This window comes from Oncorhynchus nerka, linkage group LG13, assembly GCF_034236695.1.
Source record: "Oncorhynchus nerka isolate Pitt River linkage group LG13, Oner_Uvic_2.0, whole genome shotgun sequence".
In the NCBI taxonomy this organism is placed as follows: Eukaryota; Metazoa; Chordata; class Actinopteri; order Salmoniformes; family Salmonidae; genus Oncorhynchus; species Oncorhynchus nerka.
In genome coordinates this window covers 54,067,122-54,084,948 of record NC_088408.1, presented here as the reverse complement: position 1 = coordinate 54,084,948, position 17,827 = coordinate 54,067,122, and the positions used below count along the sequence as shown (strand labels likewise).

Sequence of the window (17,827 nt, the reverse complement as noted above, 5' to 3'; positions counted from 1 at the left end):
GGCTTGTGTGATTGAGTCATTCAATTATTGAGTCATTATTTACCTACTGGTTTAAAGGGGCTTAAGAAATGCGTTACTCGTACAATTATGTCACTTTTAAGTAAATTCGTCCTTGGCTTCGAGATGGCATGCCATGTCACATGCAATGTCAGATGCTGTATACTTTTTATTTGTAGCAGAGAAAATGACATTTTCCTTAGTCTTCATAAGGACTGCAGCCTTAATTAAGAGTGCATAGCTGAGACCAGGGCAATGTTGTACTACTGATAAAGTACTTCTGTTTTATACTCTGTCATCGTGCTGATTTTGTTGGCACACCTTCACTTTGCAGTAAAAATCAAGATAGGGGAGGGATGCTGGATTTCATGAGATGCTGATTAAAGTGGTGAGTGGATAAACTAACTGATGACTGGCAAACCAGCAAACTGCAGACCCCAAGGACAATCTCCTTGATTAGATCCAAGACTAAACAACCTCTGATGACAATTTACTGTTTCTTTAAACTGAAACATAAACAGTCTTCTTTCTAACTCACACTCTGCACAAATGAAAAGGCAGGCATGTTTCACATAAATATGCACTTCCAAGCCAGTTTTAGCACAAGTTTAGTTGATTTGACATGATACAGAGAATATGCTATTATTTATTTCACATAACATTGCATATCAAATCCACCTACCTCACTGAAATAGCAGTGATAAGATTGAGCACTTGCATGATAGAGGTGACATTTACATAATATCTACACTCAATATTTCTATAATGTATAGAAGAAAAAAAATCTGTATAGTTCATGTCAAGAAAAACATTCATGTGTCTTTTGACCCAATAACACATCTGCAGCGACAGGCACATCCATACTGTAAAGGCCCCTCAGGTTAGAGAGCCCAGTTTTTGCTGTGTGAAGAACATTTCAGAGAAAGGAATGAAGTTTGAGGGAGTGGTCTCGTGACTTGTCAGCGTAGGAGTACAGAAAACTGCCATAGCCCCAAAATATTACTGGAGCCAGCTACACAGGTTAACAAAATACACAGATGCTAAAAAACAACTTATCCTGGACAAACACAAGAGGCTTGATCGGTGTAGTGACCATGTTGGTTTCTGACAAAAACATTTTGACCAAAAAACAACAACACGCAATACAAGGCAAAAAGTCTTAAAGATCTTTTGAGAATGTAGCAGAGAACCTACGGTGTTTCTAGCAACTATAATTTCAGTCTTTTAAAGAGTATGTGTCTCAGAGGAATGGAAATAAATACAGTATCTACAAAGCATTTCATTGTAACACTGAATCTGTCTCGAAAGACACTAAGCAGAATTAGCGCTCGCCCGGCCTGAGCATCTACTCCGCCAGTTTGCGCTCAATTATTGATGGGCCCAATAAAGGATTTATTCACCTTTCCCCCCTGTTTCAGTGAGACCCACTATCGTTTCTATTTCTAAGGTAACAGAGTGAACTGCTGCACATGGCTTAGGGAGTATGGTGGCAGTACTTGGAGGCTGGGGTGTGGTTGTGGGAGGCCTGCTGCTGTCAGCTTCAGGCGTCTCTCCACGTCTTGTGCAGATGCTGCAGATACTCAAAGGCTCTCTCGCTCATGTTCAGGGCGGTGTGAACTTGCTGCAGGTTGGCCTCCCCTATCAATGACAGGCCGCAGATCCCAAAGTAGGCGTGCAGCGGGTCTGGAACAGACACGAGGACCAGAAGAGAGAGGAAGGTAGGTCAGCCAAGTGACATGCCCCAGCACCCACACTGAAAGGGCACTGTGGCTTCGGTCACATTCCACGTTCGATTGCATTGCTGACATTGCTTTAAATCAACTAATGGTTGGACGCTATGTCATCAACTGCGCAGTCAGGCGTCCGATTGCTATAGCATAAGATGTGGTTATCTGTATGTTTGTAAATAACAGGAAGGCATGCACACTGTTTACGCTCCAAATTCACCGCTTTGACAATGCTTCGATCCCAAACGGATCTTCGTCAGGTTTAACACCTTTGTGAGATCTAGCAGGTACCTGCAATGTAGTCAGACTGAAATGTGACTAGGGGACTTTTAAAAATCATATAGAAGACAAGGTTCACAGCTCCTTTAACAACCTCACATTTGCCCGGCATGAATTAGTGGCTCCACCTGATGGCTGTACAGACCCCCCAAAAATATCATGAAATAACTAAGATATGGTTTTAAGAGAGAGCAACTCTAAAGTGCTGTCAAAACAGGATTAAATTGCATGCATCAATAACTGTCACTATGGACCACTTGTTATGAAAAAATGTCACGACTTCCGCCGAAGTTGGTCCCTCTCCTTGTTCCGGTGGCGTTCGGAAGTCGACGTCACCGGTCTTCTAGCCATCGCCGATCCACCTTTCACTTTCCATTTGTTTTGTCTTGTCTTCCCACACACCTGTGTGTATTTAACCCTCTGTTCCCCCCCATGTCCTTGTCCGGAATTGTTTATTGTAGTGCTTGTGCACGTTATGCTGGTGTGTAAACGGGTTTTGTTTACCCATTGATTTATTGTTCTGTTTACGGTGGTTTTGTTTATTAACCTGCACCGTTGTAAATCAGTTATTGCTCTCCTGTGCCTGACTTCTCTGAAAATTCTGTGGAATTTTCTTGAAGGAATGCTGTACAAAACATTAAGAACACCATCCTAATATTGACTTTCGTGCCCCCCCAATTTGTTGTAGGCATGGACTGTGGTGGACCATTCTTGAAACACACAGAAAACTGTTGAGTATGAAAAACCCAGCAGCGTTACAGTTCCTGACACACCATACCCTGTTCAGAGCCAGTTAAATCTTTTGTCTTGCCCATTCACCCTCTGAACGGCACACACACACAGTCTCAAGGCTTAAAAATCCTTCCTGCCGCCTCTCCTTCATCGACACTGATTGAAGTGGATTTCACAAGTGACATCAATAAGGGATCATAGCTTTCACCTGATCAGTCTGTCATGGAAAGAACAGTCGTTCATAATGTTTTGTACATTCAGTGCATGTCTTCCATGATGACATACATTCTTTTAACTGAAATATTTAACTGAAATATTACACAAAATAATCTTAAAACAACTATTACACTTCACTGCATGCACTCTAACAATACTTTTGTGTGATAGTTCTCTCATATTGTTCCTTCTTTATTCTCATTCCCCTCCATCTAAATGACCTGAGAACCAATTCAACCAAACAGTTCCTTTAACGTGAGGCCTGTTCCTTCCCCTGTGTCCTCATAAATTAGACATCCCTGCCCCTGGCTATTGGCTTACTGGGCGTTTTCCATTGACAAAGGCCAACACTCCCTCCCACCCCATCTACATCTGTACAGAGCCAGAGTAACTTTACTTGGATGACTGTCTGGTCATTTAGTGAAGCCGCCCACCAAATGGTCCTGAGTGGACAGGATGTAGTTCCAGGTTCATCTCAAAATTAGTATACCGAAAGACGTCTAGGAGCTGAAAAGAGGAGAGGTTAGAATTAGGCCAGGAGGAGGGGGGGGGGGATCACTATGACACCTTAGAGCTAGAGCACACCAGTGCTCTACAGAGCTTTTACAAAATAAAAAAAGTTAAGTGAGAAGGAGGGGTTGGTCTGAAACCGAAAAATAAAGAAAATTCAAGAGCGCCCCAATGCCTACACCACCCATGCTCTACCAAGGTTTTCCAGCGCACAACTTTGACCTACTACAGCTATGTTGATCTATTGTACTTCAAACAATGTGTGTGCAGGATGCTTAGGATTCAAACATTTTCAAACAGCCTATGAATGCAAATCCCGCCTTCATTCCGCTTTGATCAACCTTTTCTCGACACTGTGTGAATCCGGGCTGATAATAGGTCACTTTGTTTTATAGAGGAGCTGCTATGCAGTTCCTTGAAAATTTGAAGTGGGCTCTCTGGACAGGGCTCGCCGGACAGCTCCGGCCCAAGTTGAGCACTGATCTTAAGGCAAGGTTTATCGTCAGAACATTCATAGGCGCATTGTTAAATCTCTGAGCTGTTTCCCAAAACCATCGTCACTACAGTTACACTTGAAAACACTTGTCATTTACCGACTGCCTCAGACCCCTCGTAGAACGCTAACTGGGTCGTTAAATGCTTTTTTTGCGCTTTATACACAGAAGATCTCAGCTGAACATAGAATCAATTTGCTGATCTGCATCTGTGACCGCCGATAAATTCAGAACAAAGTTGACTACAATACAAAGTTGCCAATGTCTTTGCCATCGTTACAAACAAGCAAAGGGTAAAAATAGGCTTCAAATGAAAACCGAGATGACTGCATTAAAATATAAATGTACATAGCCTAAGCATTAGAATAAGCCGCCTCAATATTTGCAGCCATAGGTGATAATTTCTCTCTAGGAGCTGATCTGTCGTCAGTATCTAATGTTAAGGTAAGATTTGAATGGAGAACGCTGACCCGAGACCAGCACTGCCTTTCTTTCGATCCCATCAGTATCGACACATGCTCTAACGAAGCACTTATTTAAAGCTCTCCCTACGTGGTGTTTTGGGAAACACCACTCTGAATTCTTCAGCCGTTTTAGAAACGATACATTGTTAAAAACCATCATAAGCTTATGTTTCATGGCCCAGCACTCTGTCAACCAACTTCTGTTTGCATTTGTCCATGACAGGCACATGCCCACAATACCATAGGGATGGCATGCATCTCACAGATGAGCACAACCCTTTCCTTAAGAGTAGGATCTCTCCTCTAGCAACATACGCAGTAATAACATGTTTTGGGGTCATTTAGCAGTCACTCTTCTACAAAGCAACTTACAGTAGTGAGGACATACATTTACATACTGGTCCCACATGGGAATCGAACCCACAACCCTGGCTTAGCAAGTGCCATACTCTACCAACTGAGCTACACATCACACTCAATGCCACTTGCCTGCTTCTCCATGAACCCCAAGGCTATTTTAAGAACCACCTAATAAATGAAAATAAGTGTCTGTTGTGAGGGGGCTGACAAAAGTATAAACAAACAAAAAATGTCAAAATGTGTCCTCTGAGGCAAACCCGCAATCTTCAGATGCACAGGTGGTAACTAACCATTACACTAACACATGGACCTAGAAAGACAATTTACAATGGACAGTCTGGAAGCGTTCGTTCATATAACGCTATCAATATCCACTTGTGTATCTAGGGATCAATTCTCAAGACTCCTGTATATTCTCCGGTTCCATAATCTCCATTGCACAGTGACCGCTGTGCAGTTGGCTAAACATGAGTGGTCAGGTAGCAAAGGTTACCATCTCGATTACAAACCCCTTTAGTAAGAGCTCCTATACCGTAAGATCATGCCACCCAGTCCCATTAAATGCAGTGTTATGAATTTCCCTGCCGAAGGCGCTGTAGGACTATTTTCCAGAGTGTATGTTTGTTTATGTCTGGCTGGCGCCGCCTAGTCTAGTTCTCCCCCTCGCGTGAGAGTTATCGATCACTCCCAGCTTCAGCCAATCAGCCTGTCCCCACTCTGTTAACGCACTGATCACGCATTCTCTGACCTGTTCACAGGACGTGCTACCTTGTCCCTGACATGCTTTTTCGCTGTCTTCATCTCCCTCCCTCCCTCTCATACCTGCTGTCTCGACCTCTGAATGTTTGGCTATGAAAAGCCAACTTACAACTTCCTCTCTAGGAACCAAGGTTTCTTCCTAGGTTTCTGCCTTTCTACAGAGTATTTTCTAGCTACTGTGCTACTACATTTGCATTGCTTGCTCTTTGGGGTTTTAGGCTGGGCTTCCGTATAAGTGTAATTGGTTGAAGTACGGCCTGGGGAAGTACGGCCTGCTAAATGAAAGTCAATGCATACTAACGAACATATTTGATTCATATACTGGACCTTTCTCAAATAAAGCAGCATTAATGAACCATAAAGTGAGTGTACGCTGAAATATCCGCGGAGGTTCCAGTCCAGTTCCCGTGACCTAGAGTGTGGTGCCCACCCAGAAGGAGTAGCACATGTCGACGGACTTGTTGGGGCGGCACCAGCGGCGTATCCTGTTCAGCTCACTCTCGCTGAACATCTCCTCTAATTTGCCCATCAGACACAGGGCGGCGACGGCACAGAATATGGACCCACCTGACAGACAGACAGACAGACAGACAGCTTAATAACAGGGGTTATCAGCCACCGGCACAGCACCACTATCAATCACCAGTTTTCCTTTTCAACTGTCACAACATTAGCATCCGAGCGTTTGGATCACTTCCCAACTGCAGAGGTGTAGTTGTGGGGGGAAGTTGCAGAGGCGGCGTATAAATCTGCCACGGCAGCAGCTCTGTGTGGAGGCCGCTAACAATGAGGGAGAACCTTGCACTCGGCAGATAGTTAGGTGTATGTACCTACCTATTTGAGATAATATTGATAATCAAGGCCCCCCCCCAGGGTTAAATAAAGGTTATAATTTACACATTTTTTTCTTAACTTGAATATAAATGCTTTGTGTAACGTCCCATGGTTTCATTACACAAATCTCTCTGTGCAGTAGCTTAGCTAACCCCGGGGGATTCCCTGGAATAATAGGGCTTAATTGGAAGGAATTAGGAGGATATTTGTTCTAGTAAGGTTTTGGGCTAATGGCTAATCCCGCTCTAGACCCATATCAATCAATCCCGGGTGCTGCCTGCCATACTCGCCATGCGATTCCAATCCAGCCTCCTGGCCAATGCCATTGTCATATGACTGAGGAAGCAAAAACAACAATCAGATTATTAGGCAAACATAGGACCATGTGAGGGATAGATACCCATCACTGAAACCGTATAATAACTTGAAGATGGGGTGACATATGTGATCTATGAGGAAAGGCGAGATCGGGACACAAGCTGCTCAATCAATGCCCACGTGGAGCAATCCACGGCCAGGTGTCCACAGTGCTGCTTGCTAACTATACTAAACCGCACTTCATACACACGCTTGATGAGGCAGACAAACATTGGTGACAATAACAATGAGGAAGTAACAATGTTGAAAGTAGTAATGTTTACTGTAGGGCCCTGCCCCAGGGGGTTAAAAGCCCACCAAATTTGGCAGCAAGAGGATTAGAGGCCTTCCCTCCCGTCTGGATGATATCCTCGATTTATAGGCGTCTGAGAAAACCCCCTGAGCTTAGGACCAGCGCTGCATGGGCTTCTTGACTGCCTCCGTGTCTCCATGTCACACCAGCCAACTGCATGGCCCCAAAACACACACACAGCTCAATGTAATCCATTACAGCCATTCAGACAGGAATACCGCTGCCTGCCCTCCAGACTTTACTATATATATTTTTTTGTTAGATTACAGAGATGGGAAAGCAGGGGATATCACAGAGGAAACAATCACTATTATGAGGCCCAGCAGGACACAATGGTGCCTGGTCTCATCACCTCCATCTCACCATCCCCTTGTGACTTGGAGGGGAGGATAAAGTGAGAATGTAATAAAACTCAGGACTTGTGTAAACTGTTTCTCTCTGAAGGCTTTGACTGTAAAGGGTCAGGCGTTGGACTAGTAACCGGAAGGTTACAAGTTCAAACCTCCGAGCTGACAAGGTACAAATCTGTTGTTCTGCCCCTGAACAGGCAGTTAACCCACTGTTCCTAGGCCGTCATTGAAAATAAGAATTTGTTCTCAACTAACTTGCCTAGTTAAATAAAGGTAAACATTTTAAAAAATTCAATGCACCTTCAAAAGAAGGCCACCACTGACACAGATGCTTGATATAGGTCTATCTCTATGACGTGTTGACTACAACAGAAATAAACACTGGGTTAAACCAATGTTGGTTTAAACCCGTTTTACACTCTAGCAAGTAGTGGTTGAGGGCTGAACCCTTGTAGAAAAGACCGAGGAGGCTCAGTGCAGCAGGCTGCTTGATGAAAGAGACAAAGTAAAACAACAAACTTACCATACTTCTCTTGATGTAGTCGATGGCCTTCTTGATGTCGTCATCGAGCATGTAGCAGATGCATGCTGCGCAGTACACAAACCTCAAGTCATTTTCCCTTCCAGTCTTTTCAACAAGGGTTGAGCCCTCAACCACTACTTGCTAGAGTGTAAAACTGGGGTTTAAACCAACATTGGTTTAACCCAGTGTTTATTTCTGTTGTAGTCAACACGTCATAGAGATAGACCTATATCAAGCATCTGTGTCAGTGGTGGCCTTCTTTTGAAGGTGCATTGGATTTTACCTTTATTTAACTAGGCAAGTCAGTTAAGGACATATTCTTATTTTCAATGACGGCCTAGGAACAGTGGGTTAACTGCCTGTTCAGGGACAGAACGACAGATTTGTACCTTGTCAGCTTGCCATGGCATAGAAACTTAAAGCAGATATTAAATGCCTTTTTTGTACGTGTAAGGACGAGGTTTGCTGTGTCAAAGGGTTTTACTGGTTAAATCAGGACGCGGTGATCTCTGACAGTGGTCTCAACGCTGACATTGTTAAACAGGTTTCCCTTCACATAAAGCACAAAAAAACTATAAAGTACCAAACACTAACATTAGAAGAAAATAATACTTCATTGTCCGTCAACCTAAAGACAACGGAAACATGTCTTTATGCTCACAACCCGACTCCCCCGAGGGATTGGAAGCAAATGGGTCAGCCACAGTGCAGCGGCCCAGTAACAAGTGTAGATGGTTTAGTGCTTTGCTCAAGGCACTACCAAAGAACGTAACAGTAACTCATTGTTAGTACAGCTGGTAAATGAACTGCAGTGGAGAGTGACTAGGTGTTCACCTCCCGTCCTCTAGCTGCAGGGCTTTCAGGCCCATTAGACAGGCCTCCTTATTGACACGACTCAGGTCGTCGCCCAGTATGACCAGGCAGGCCAGGCCAGTGTACGACATGGCCACTGTCATACAGGTGGGATTCTCCTGGGTCCTGAGGAGGCAATCCAATGCATTCTGAATAGGACTGCAATATGACGTCTGACTCCATGACTATTTAAAAAAAAAAATCCCCAACTGATTCAGCTGGCTTATAGACACTTATAAGCAGGCAGTTAATAATTATGTTGAACAAGGATGTGTATCCAATGTGTCGAGGTATGAAATTAGGTCAATAGCTTTAAAGTGTTGTATGGAAGTCCGATGTGTGATGGCCCGCGAAACCCACAACGTCCTAAATTGGATTCTAGGCTGGTATGTGAAATGTACGTAATGGCCACAGCCATAAAGGGATATGTAGAAGGAAATTAAAAACGTTACATTCACATTTAATGCTTACATACACTATATATACAAAAGTATGTGAACACCACTTCAAATTTGTGGATTTGGCTATTGCTGACAGATGTATAAAACTCGAGCACAGCCATGCAATCTCCATAGACAAACATTGGCAGTAGAATGGCCTTACTGAAGAGCTCTGTGACTTTGAAAGTGGTTTGGGCTGGGCCCATTAGTTCCAGTGAAGGAAAATCTTTATGCTACAGCATACAATGAAATTCTAGACTATTCTGAGCTTCCAACTTTGTGGCAAAAGTTTGGGGAAGGCCCTTTCCTGTTTCAGCATGACATAAAGAATGGTTTGTCAAGAACAGTGTGGAAGAACTTGACTGGCCTGCACAGAGCACTGATCTCAACTCCATCAAAAACCTTTGGGATGAATTGTAACACCGACTGTGATTCAGACCTATTAGCCCAACATCATTGCCAGACCTCACTAATGCTCGTGACTGAATGGAAGCAAGTCCCCGCAGCAATGTTCCAACATCTAGTGGAAAGTCTGTTAACGCAGAAAGGGGGGGCCAATTCCATATTAATGACGATGATTTTGGAATGAGATGTTCGACGAGCAAGTGTCCACATACTTTTGGTCATGTAGTGTAGTTCTCTGTGTAGTCCTCACTTCAGGGCTCGTATTCATAAAGCATCTCAGTTGGCGTGCTGATCTAGGATCAGATCCCCCCCCTTATTGATTATGATTTAAAGTGACAAAACTGATCATAGATCAGTACTACTTTGAGACTATAATATAATAAGAGTGTAGCCCAGGGATAGGCCACCCTGTCCCTGGAGTGCCGCAGGTACTGCAGGATTTTGTTCCAAATAGGCACCACACCAGACCAACTGATCAGTTCAGTGATTGCCTAAATTCTAATCACCGGAGGCCTCATTTATAAATATTGAGTAGAAATTATTTTAAAATACTACTTCCAAACGGAATTGAGAATGGTCGTATGCATAGTAATAGTCTGATTTATCAAACAATCCTACCAACGTCATACGCACACCGGTAGGAATTAACTGTAACTCAGTAAAATGAACTGTAACTCAGTCAAATCAAATTAAATTGTTACATTTATACTTTTGTTCAGTGACACATTTATAAAAATGCTGTACCATGAAATAAAAATTGCAAGGCTTAAATATAGGTGCTGGTTTCAGCAATTGATAGCCAGCAGCATACCACCCTGCATCCCACTGCTAGCTTGCTTCTGAAGCTAAGCAGGGTTGGTCCCTGGATGGGAGACTAGATGCTGCTGGAAGTGGTGTTGGTGGGCCAGTAGGAGGCACTCTTTCCTCAAGTCAAAAAAAAAATAAACCCTGTGCAGGGTGCTGTTGTTCCGATGGGTTGTTAAACGTGTGTCCTAACTCTCTGTGGTCACTACAGATCACATGGCACTTATTGTAGGGGTGTTAACTCTGGTGTCCTGTCTAAATTCCCAAGCTGACACTCATACCATAATCCACAGTTTATAATTGACTCATTCATCCCCCTCTCCCCAGGTTGTTGCTGAAAATGTGTTCTCAGTCAACAGACTTGTTGAGGTGTGACCAGTAAAAACAAGAACATAGCTACTAAAGAGAGGACAATTAAGTATACTTGAAATGAGTAGGACACACTGGTCAAAAAGACATCTATCCTCAACATTTCCCTCAAGTATGTGAATAGGCCATCATTGCTGCTCTACTGAATGAGTTGTGCGTGCCAGCAAAATCAGCACTTGGTTATGTGAGGTTGTTCTCTCTTTTCCAAGTTTACAAATTAAACTCTGGGCAGTGAGAGAATAAGCTCATGGAAGCAATTGAACATGTTTAATTCACTCACAAACATCGTCTGAAAGTTTCAGTATTGACTATTTTAAACCCAAGAACATGTTTTAGAACCGTAATCTAAGTAGGAAATATGCAAACATGATTGCCATTGCTAGCTAGATAGCTATCTAAATCGGTTGCCTAGCAACAAACATTTTAGGATGATTTGTAAGAAGATGGATATTTAATGACATAAAATCTTAAGATACTGTTGAGGAACTGCACTTATGAACTTTTTTCCATTTCTTAATAAGCAGCTTCTTAAGTTTTTGCGTAATAAGTGTTTTGTGAATCTGGGCCCCTAGTCTAGCCTATATAAACACAAGCCAAGACATTATCCATTGCTGTCAGGCAACTCAAAAGGTTGCAATGCTGCCATCTAGTTGTTAGCTTTGTCAGAATGGGAGTGTCCCTGACTACTTAAACAGAACTGAAAATCAGCAGCTGAAACCATTCTTTTTTTTTTACTAGGCAAGTCAGTTAAGAACAAATTCTTATTTACAATGACGGCCTACACTGGACGAAACTATTGTATAATAATAAAAACAGGAAGAGAGAGGTGGCGATAGACGTGTAAAAGACAGAAAGGGAAAGGGGTAAGAACAGAGAAGACAGCATATGATTAATGAATCACTGTGCTACCCTAATATTCTCCCAGTTCATTACAATTACATAATAGTGTCTCCAGTGGTGTCTCCTAACCGGCCTTGGGCTCCCAGTCAGCCTGAAGGTTATCTTAAGAATGGGTGAGGTGGTGATTTTATTTATGTTATTTTACCAGGTAAGTTGACTGAGAACACATTCTCATTTGCAGCAATGACCTGGGGAATAGTTACAGGGGAGAGGAGGGGGATTAATGAGCCAATTGTAAACAGGGGATTATTAGGTGACCGTGATGGTTTGAGGGCCAGCTTGGGAATTTAGCCAGGACACCGGGGTTAACACCCCTACTCTTACGATAAGTGCCATGGGATCTTTAATGACCTCAGAGAGGCAGGACAACCATTTAACGTCCCATCCGAAAGATGGCACCCTGCGGCATTGGGATATTTTTTAGACCAGAGGAAAGTGTGCCTCCTACTGACCCTCCAACACCATCTGGTCTCCCATCCAGGAACTGACCAGGACCAACGCTGTTTAGCTTCAGAAGCAAGCCAGCAGTGATGACAGGACTGGGGGTTGGCATCCTCTTTCACATCAAAACATAACTGCAGATGAGACAGACAGCTTGCATGTTTAAGCCTTGTGTTTTTTAAATTTATTCTTACTGTCAGTCATCATAATCATCTGGAGGTGAATTGCAAAACGGACCTTGGATCATTAATTCTGGGACTACTACATCTCTATTTCAATGTAAAGCATCTCTTTAATAATAGTTCCTGTTGACCCGACCAAGTGACCTCAACTCTGATCATGCTGTGCCTTCTGTGTAGCCAGTTCAGATGCGGGAAGGGTTCACAGACACAGCTGATATTACTTAGAGGATTTAGGGAGAAGGGGGGAGAGAGGGATGAAGTGAAGGGAAAGACTTATTGAGAAAATAAGGTAGTTAAATAGACAGTGTTCAACAGGAATCTGTGTGTGAGGCCTCACCTGGTGTCCACACTAAGTGGCTGCAGAGTACTTTATGCTGAAAAACATGCACATGTAACCGATGTGAAATGGCTAGCTAGTTAGCGGTGGTGCGCGCTAATAGCGTTTCAATCGGTGACGTCACTTGCTCTGAGACCTTGAAGTAGTGGTTCCCCTTGCTCTGCAAGGGCTGCGGCTTTTGTGAAGCGATGGGTAACGATGCTTCGAGGGTGACTGTTGATCTGTGCAGAGGTTTGAGCCCAGGTTGGGGCGAGGAGATGGATGGGAAGCTATACTGTTACACACAGACACACGAGGACAAACAATATTGCGTAGTTATAGAAATAAGGAAGTGGTGGAAGGAGCTAGGTATACACCTGAGCCTGCTTACTGCACAACACAATCCATCAAGCAGATTGATACATGAGTGTGTAGGTTATAAGGGTGTCGAATTGTTCTATTGTTTTCAATATGGGCGACTTAAAATAGCCTGTTTTTGTTTTGGCATTACACCCTTACCTAAAAAGCATCCACACCTGAGAAGTAGAAATCAAAGGGAGAGAAACTGGGAATGTAATAACTGCAGTTGACATCGCTAAGTTAAATGGAAGAATACTCTTATTGTAATGTGGATGGCTCTTAAAAGATCCTTTGGTTGTGCATAGTGTTGTCTATAGTGTTGCCAAGGAACAGCACCCTCTTCGAAGAAGTTGGAGGTGAAGATCTCCCGCACACGGATTGCCTCTTGCTGCGTTGTTGGACCCCATCCTTGAAACATCCTGCAGAGCAGTAGACTTCTCCTCTGGCACACAGCGGCGAGCTGCAGATCCCCTCCTGGTCCTCGTGTCCATTCTCATGAAGTTATGCAGGACAGCACAGTTAGCCTTCACACACCTGAATTCCTCCAGGAGGCAGTCCCAGGTGGTCCTGGTCACCCAACCTTGCAGTGCCCTACATCTTAACTGTAGGCAATCGTTTTGAAAAAAAATCTCCAGTTACAAGGTATCTGTAGAATTATGGAAGAATACGTCATTATTAGACTTTTACATCACCAGGTAAAGTGTGGATTACTAAAGTATAATATCCCTTCTATCAATCCAATGTTAGCATGATTTGTTATGTGCATGTGTAGCATGTGACAATAACAGGATCATATCAAGGTTAGCATCACAAATGAATACATAAATACCACTTGAAGTTTGATGAAGAGTTGATCATTTGTATCAGCAAAACGTGCACCCCTTTGAGTCCCAAGGGCCAGGACTTTGAATCGCTGCCCTTCATTGGGACCTCTTCATCTCTAGACAGGCTTTCATAGCTCTCTTTATCTGATGACAGAAAACCTCACAAGAAACAGACTTCATTACACCGCACTGAAAATATTATGTTACTATTATCTCCAGCCTCACTTCTAGGGACTGGAACTACACAAGTACTTCCCTATCCAGAGAGAGTAGGGGCTGCTATCTTTTCACCCACCTCCATGGTTGTTAGCTAGCTTACCTACAAATGCATTTGGAGTTTGTGTTTTTACAGTGATGAATACATCAAGATAGCTAGCTGATATGAAGTTAGGTAGCTGGTGATATTTAATTCACTTAGCTAGCCATCTTTACATTATGTCAGGTTGGCTAGCTCATTTAGCAGCTTATGAGTTAGCCTGCACTGTAGCTAGCTAATAATAAATCGTTTTTTTACATTTTCGAAATGTATTTAACGTTACTTACTTGAATAGGTTATCCCATCCATGTGGACAATTGGAAACAGGGAAGCAAAGTGTGTTCGTCACCAGAGCGTCTTAAAGCATATTACCATTGAACTATTTAGGCATTTAATAACCAGACCTTCAATACATACTTCATATGTTGAATTATTGACGCTCAATCAAAAAGGTATTATATGCTGCCAGCACGCCCACAGGCGATTCACAATGGGCGGCCTAAGAGGCACCGGGCAATTTACCGCTTGCTCGTGAACATGCCAGTCAAACTGGGCTCCATCACTGGATGTAAAAATGTGAAGCATCCGCTTGAAGTTTCCTTCACTACCAAATATGGTAGTGAGAGGATGCCCCACTGGCCGGAACTGAGAGATGAAACTATATGGATTTTGGCCGACATTCTGCAAATTCTCATCTGTGAAACATTTGATTTCAATACAGTGTTATGTTCCCAAATGTAGAATATGTTATGAACGGAGTGGAGTAAGTGTAGGAGACTTTACCCTTTTTTAAATCGCGTTGTTTTGGAGTGCAATGGCAAATTGAGTTTATGCCCACGCGCACTTCGCAGAGTAGGCGTTCCCTAACGGAAATATGCAGATATCTGCTAGCACGCGCCAATAGGATCTCGCTAGCTCGTGCTTGGCACTGTCCACCTCCTTGCTTGTTCTGCCCACTTTGACTCATAGATTCACATGGGAAATTACAGGCTGTGGTCTATCTTGGTTCAATTGTAAAAAAAAAAAGTAAATTGGTAATGGACTCCTGAAACCGGAACTAGCAATATGTCAGCCCCCACGAATCGGCGTATTCGACAGTGAGTAGATTACGTTGAAAACAACGGTCAGCCATATTGGAGGCTGTCCCTAGTTCTTTTTATAACCAAATATTATGGATATACTGACAAGAAACACGTCTCTCTACACCTAACGATGGTAGTCGTTGTCCACAAAGCATCACAGCGGGCTGTCTAGCTCCCTCCTAAGCTTTCTTTGGATTGGTTGTACATCTCATTATTGTAATCAATTGTTGAATATTCAATTTAATAGAGAGATGCTATGCTACTAGCCTCATGACATGAATATGCTTAGCCATCTCGAGAAAACTCTTATATAAAAATGTTTTTGTATATATATATATATATATATATATATACACAACTTAAGCATTATGAAACGTATATTAAATCTAATATACATCCCTACCACTGAGGAAGTACAGTTCCCGCTCAGCCCAGTCAAAACTGTTCGCTGCTCTGGCCCCCCAATGGTGGAACAAACTCCCTCACGACGCCAGGACAGCGGAGTCAATCACCACCTTCCGGAGACACCTGAAACCCCACCTCTTTAAGGAATACCTAGGATAGGATAAAGTAATCCTTCTCACCCCCTTAAAAGATTTAGATGCACTATTGTAAAGTGGCTGTTCCACTGGATGTCATAAGGTGAATGCACCAATTTGTAAGTCGCTCTGGATAAGAGCGTCTGCTAAATGACTTAAATGTAAATGTAACGTAACAAATAAGCCATTTATCTTTTTATTGGCCAAATTCGACACTCATTGACCTCCATACAAAAACTTCTTGCTTGCTGGGTGAAACAACGACACATGCTGTAGGGAGACAGATTTTCCGCTGAGTTTTGGGGCTCTCTTCCCCTCTGTTATAGCTCAATCACAGATAGAACATTGAGCCATATATTTCACTGGATATATACATGTGAAGCATCCGGTTGGAGTTTCCACTCACTACCATGTATGGTGATGAGAAGGAAGCCCAGTGGCCGGAAGTGAAAGAAACTGGAGCGAGATGGGTTTTGGCCGAAATTCTGCACATTTTCTCATCAATGGAACATTTGATCTCCATACAGATTTGTGCATCCAAAACTAGAATCTTTAACAAACAGAGTGGATTGCATGTTGTAGACTACCCTTTGCAAAATATTCCAACAAATTGTTTGTTTAGAAGGAGTACACGGGTGAATTGAGTTATTGCACACGCACACCCACAAAGTAGGCGTTCCCTAAATATTTCCACTATCTTGGGTTAGTTAAACAAATCTTTGGCTCAATGGTCGGAAGGGGAGGCTTACCACAGCCACAAACGGTTTTCCACTACTTACCACAGCCACAAACACATTAATTGGCAATATTGTAAAAATTCATGAAAACCAACATTTGGTTTTGGTCTTAATTTAAGGTTAGGTTAGCCGTGTGGTTAGGGTTAAAATCACATTTTATGAAAATAAATGGTAAAACTGGTCGGAGTTCAGGACGTTGTGGCTGCGGTAACTAGCGACGACCAGGCATAACATCGATATACGTCGTTTTTCCTCGAAGTTGGGGGGTTTTCACGTGTCGTACTTATAATAAGTACTCTTAACCTAATCATTCCAAAACGTCTATTCGAGCAAATAAGCCATTCAAGGGTGACACTGTCATTGGCCCCCATACAAAAACTCAAAAAAGTGAAAATAAAAATATCCCTGTCGCTTCCTCTCTGGTTTAAGCACCTTCATGGGGTCTCTGCTCACCCCATTGCCCCCTTGCTCTGTTTTCTTTTGTGATGTATGAGTTATTTTGTAATTCGCAGGAGAGTACCATGACTCATGGTAAGTGTTTGTAATGCATAAGTCCAGTAGTCTACTTGCACGTCGGTTTCTGCTCTCCTGCTAAATCCTAATTAGTAATTAATAAAACATGTAATTAGTAGTAGTTTATTTTTATTATTACATGTAGGCAGTTCTTGGCAGCTAAACGCTGAATTGCAGTTCACAGCACATCTCAGGGACCACGCTCACATGTGAAGAGGTTGACAGCCTAAAAAGGCCCTGTTAAAAAAAGGCAAACGGGGTGGTTATAGGAACATGATGGCAGGCTGAGGACTTGGAGGCAGTCCTTGTGGTATCATCTGCAATGTAGAGACTAATCAAGGGTAATGCACACCACCGCATAAATCCAGGGGATTGAGCGTCCTTGGCAGGCAAGTGAACTGGGCCTAAGCAGATAGCAAAAAGTCCTCCCCATGCTAAGCTAACAGCTGCTTCCCCTTATCACTGTAGGCACAAGTGAGACCCATCTCTCAGATCAGTGAGAGATAAACACAACTCATCACAGCACAGTGACTGGGGCTTTACTTATTATATGCTCTGCTCTCCTGTTCTGGATTCTCGCTGGATCAAAGCATATGACTCACAGTACTGTAAAAGACAAACTAGGGCATCAGTGTGTGTAAGTGTAACCACCCAGACAACTTTAGGGTTATAAATGTTTTTAGATCAGTCTTTCATTATATGATGGAGGATTAAATAACAGGCTTGTCCCTCTAAGGCTGTGGTGTAAAGCACTTAAGTAAAAATATTTTAAAGTACTACTAAAGTATATATATTTTTGTACATTATCTGTCCTATACTATATTTATTTTTGAAAACTTTTACTTCCCTACATTCCCAAAGAAAAATGTACTTTTTACACGATACATTTTCC

The 17,827-nt window shown here is 42.8% G+C and overlaps 1 long non-coding RNA gene and 1 pseudogene across 1 annotated transcript; both read right to left on the bottom strand.

The window, feature by feature from the left end:
- Positions 1-1,537: 1,537 nt before the first annotated feature.
- LOC115140638 (geranylgeranyl transferase type-1 subunit beta-like) lies at positions 1,538-9,185 on the bottom strand (annotated as a pseudogene).
- Positions 9,186-10,296: 1,111 nt separating this feature from the next.
- Positions 10,297-14,820, bottom strand: LOC135574716 (uncharacterized). Its single transcript, XR_010465593.1, has 2 exons — positions 13,814-14,820; positions 10,297-13,630 (listed from the first exon to the last, which is right to left on the bottom strand). It is a non-coding gene; the product is annotated as an uncharacterized LOC135574716 (long non-coding RNA).
- Between the last annotated feature and the right edge of the window lie 3,007 nt (positions 14,821-17,827).